A 4,412-nucleotide genomic window follows, 5' to 3' on the forward strand; every position below is an offset into this window, starting at 1 on the left:
TTTTAGGTGACTTCTTGTCCTGCTTATTGGCGGCCAGGTCTAAAACTTTTTTTTCGAAACTCTTGGCGCGGATTAGATACGGTACAATTAGCTTCTATTTGGTTATTGATGTTCTGCAAGCATGCGTTGCACCAACCAAAGAATAGTTGTGGGAATTGAGAAAATGGGCTTGCTACCTCTATGCTTTTGTACCATTATGACTTGGTATAAAGTAATCATCAGTGTGAATTTTATACCACAACCGTGATACAGACATATATAACGTCCAACAGTAGCCATTTCTATTTTTACTTAATCCGTTTACATGGATAACACAAATGTTAGGGAGAGAAATACTTCACAACAAAAAAATTGAATATATGCATTTTACATGTAACAAAAACTGAATGATACACTAACCCTTACATGCTAGTACTAATTGCTTAGAATGATACAACAATGAAAATTAGTTCAAATTCAAACCATGTGACATCTCGTTGGTGTAGAATTCAAAATGAAGTTAGCTTAGCTGGGATCAACAAATTCATAGGTTGTTTTCAAATTCTGACAAATACTCTTTCTTCTTCAAATTTTAGCTACTTCAAATTTTGAATTGGATTGCCGATAGTGTGGAATTTCATGCTTATAGGTAAAAAAAATTATCACACCTACTTATGTAAGGCTCATGTCCAATAAATATGAATTCATATCCTAAAATAAGCATAAATGTTAATATATAGCATGGTGTCAATTTCAATGTGAATGCGTACATGTATAATAGAAACTTAAATGGAATGGGGAAGCAGAGGCAGCTATCCTTCTGAGGAGGCTTACAGCTGCACAATGAGATCAATGTCTTCATCGATTAATGCAAATCTTTCTGCAGTTTGTGACTTTTCATGCTAATAAATCTTAGCACTATCCAAGTTTATACTACATAAACTGATTTCATATCAACTATGGTAATACCAAAATTTTATAGCACTGGATCAACTCATAATAATCCCTACTCTTGTTAACTTGGTCCTTACGGAATGCCAAATAGTAAGATTTTGTCGCTCAAAGTGAAATATCAGAGCATATTTGTCCACACCTTAATTAGTAATGTGATTGTAGAAGTTTTGATCAGATAATTAATATAATACTACACTGGTAAATAAAACTACATTTTTCAAATATATACCAGAAACTTCACAGAAAAAATACTACACTGTTAAACGACAAAGGTAATGCGTGAACTTGCGGCTTCTTGTCCTAACGCGCATCTTTGATCCACCATGCAAACCCTGCACGTGCCATCATATGTTAGGAAAGACCATGGTATGGTGCACCATATTGGTGTGGTGCTGTAGCTGCGTCCTGTTTAGATTCACAGTTTTATACGTGTCAGGCAATTAACTAATCTCTTAAGCTATTTGATCATTTTGATTGAGCGAACACATCCATTGCAGTGAAGACAAACCAATCATCGAGTCAAATAAAACACAGTCAAATGTATCTAGTCACTATGCAACACAAGCAGGTAGGAAGCGGTTACCTGAACTGTGAGACAGATCGAGGAGTTGCATGCGTAGTTGCTAGCTTTAAGCCTTTAACTGAGCAGAGCATAGCCGTCGCCGCCAATGGAGAGAGGCTCGCTGAGACATGCGAGCAGCATCAACCACAGTTCTGCTCCAAGTTCGACCCAATCTAAGTGAGGTCTCGATACCTGATAAAATTTGGAACTGAATCCCTGGATATATAGCATTATGCCCCATCAATTATAAATAGTAAGCCTCTCAGACTTACACAAATGTTGCTTCCATCCAAGGATCACCTCCATAGCTACACCAACTGAGACCCTTCCCCTTTTCTATAAAAAAATATATGGCACTGCCTTCGAACAATTTCAAAGTCGGACACTGATCAACACATGCTGCAGTAAAAAAACCAAGTTGAGGTCTCTGGGTAGAATATATTCGAAGTTTAGTATATATATTAATAAGATCTCCTATAATTTATAAAAAACAACCCCTTGAAAGACCAATACCAACTTTTTTGTGCAAAACTGAAACATTATATGTAAATGTATTAGATTTCGACATATAAGTTAGTGGTAGAGATTACTACAAACTTGCATGAAGAACAATAGTAGCTACTTTCAGCACCATAGGCAGTTACATAGAGTGGGTGGAATAGCAATCTCAATCTGCTATAGGCCCACGATCCAAATAAGCACTGGAAATATAAGAAAGAGCACAAAAGAAGAAACATCACATTAGACTGCATGCATAATCGATATGCACTTTGTGCCGGTGCAGGAACTCGAGTCAGCAAAACCAATGCATGCATAGCATAACAAATCAGCTTTCTAACGATTAAGGCAGACATTAGATAAATCTAAGTGAGGAAGACCGAGGCATTGCTGCAGCAGAACAAACAGAACCTTTGTGTTGCTGCTACCGCTGAGGAGAAGGGGGGACCTGTATGGCGGCTTGCGGAAGCCGTGTAGGGTAGCTGATTTGGCTTCCAACCGGAGCTATGTACAAAAGAAAACTGTATTGAAACCTAGGTAGGAAAATAATACTCACGTGAAGTCTTTCCTTCAGGGATGAAATCATATGACGCCAAAAAGGCAAAAATCAGACACCCAGGAGTAATATCAGATCAGCTGCGAGATCATTCTGGAAAAAATAGATTAATATAATATGGATCAAGAGGGTTGGATATGCATGAATTGGAGATCATCCTTCTGCTCAGCACGTACCTGGTTTTTTCAGCTGCAGACCGCTTCCATCTCTTCCCACGGGCCTGTCATTGCATACCTTACCTCGCTTTTTTACGACAAATCCGAGGGCGCTGTGCGGCATCACACAAGGGCTGGTGATTAGGGTTCGCCAAAGTCAGGTTGGCTGTGACTTCAACTTGTTGTCATCTCGTGAGCACATCAGATCCATACCTCAAGTTGCGTGATCCAATTTGATGGGACATGGACTTGTTTTCCTTGGGGAGGAAGAAAGACAGTATAGATATTTAAAGGCGTAAGATTTGCTTCGTTGGTTTTTCTTCGGGAAAAGATTGCTTCATTGTTGATTTTTTTAATAGAGAGGGCAAGAGACATCAAGCAATCCTTTTTTATTTTAGCAAGAGACGTCCAGTAGCTTTTTTTATTTAAGGGGTGAGATAACCTTGGAAGCATTGTGCGCCTTCTCCTACATCCTCTATTTCTAATGTACGTGGGCCTGCTGGACATTTTTTGGCCGAACTGAGCATAACTGTGTTGGCCTAACTACGTTGACCTACAGATTAGAATTACACCAGTCAATCTACATCGTAATAATTCGGTCCCATCAGATAAATAGCCCATATTTAGCTTTTTTCATGAAATTTCAACTGGAAATTAGATGAGTTAATCTAGACCGTAATAACTTGGTCCCACCAGATTAGTTTAGTAAATCTAGACCATAATAACTTGGTCCCACCAGATTAGCGGCCCACAATTACTGATTAACGTGGGATTTTCTAGGGAGCCCGTGATTAGTATACCTCTATTTCTAATGTACGTGGGCCTACTGGACATTTTTTGGCCGACCTGAGCATAACTGCGTTGGCCTAACTACGTTGACCTACAGATTAGAATTACACCAGTCAATCTACATCGTAATAATTCGGTCCCATCAGATAAATAGCCCATATTTAGCTTTTTTCACGAAATTTCAACTGGGAATTAGATGAGTTAATCTAGACCGTAATAACTTGGTCCCGCCAGATTAGTTTAGTAAATCTAGACCATAATAACTTGGTCCCACCAGATTAGCGGCCCATAATTACTAATTAACGTGGGATTTTCTAGGGAGTCCGTGATTAGTATAGGTATAGATTATCACTAGGTTCATGTTCATCACCAGATTGTGTCTCAGCATCAGAAATAGAAATAGCATTGGGATTCTCAGGTGTATCTATAACAGGTTCACTAGGAGCATGCAAAGTCCTATCAGTTTTCTTTTTCTTTTTATTACTAGGACTAGGTGCATCAGTATTAATTCTCTAAGAATCTTGGTCAACTCTTTTTGGATGGCCCTTAGGATACAAAGGTTCCTGGGTCATTTTACCACCTCTAGTCATAACCCTAACAACATTTTCATTATTCTTACTATTCAACTCATTAAACAATTCATCATGTGCCTTAAGTACTTGTTCTACTTGAGTTGTAACCATGGAAGCATGTTTACTAATAAGATTAAGATCATTAACAGTTCTACTCATATAATCACCCAGGTAGTCAAGCATGTAAGCATTATGTTTCAGTTGTCTACTAACATAAGCATTAAAGTTTTCTTGTTTAACAATAAATTTATCAAACTCATCTAAGCATTGACTAGGAGACTTATTGTGAGGAATATCACTTTCATCAGATCTATAAAGAGAGTTTACCTCTACTACCTATGTCGGGT

General features: G+C 38.1%; 1 long non-coding RNA gene across 1 annotated transcript; it reads right to left on the bottom strand.

The window, feature by feature from the left end:
* Positions 1-1,008: 1,008 nt before the first annotated feature.
* Positions 1,009-2,953, bottom strand: LOC147980333 (uncharacterized). Its single transcript, XR_015599788.1, has 5 exons — positions 2,726-2,953; positions 2,550-2,642; positions 1,768-1,894; positions 1,517-1,687; positions 1,009-1,265 (listed from the first exon to the last, which is right to left on the bottom strand). It is a non-coding gene; the product is annotated as an uncharacterized LOC147980333 (long non-coding RNA).
* Between the last annotated feature and the right edge of the window lie 1,459 nt (positions 2,954-4,412).

Source organism: Triticum urartu, chromosome 3A, assembly GCF_056163025.1.
Source record: "Triticum urartu cultivar PI428250 chromosome 3A, HENAU_Tu73, whole genome shotgun sequence".
NCBI classification, from domain to species: Eukaryota; Viridiplantae; Streptophyta; class Magnoliopsida; order Poales; family Poaceae; genus Triticum; species Triticum urartu.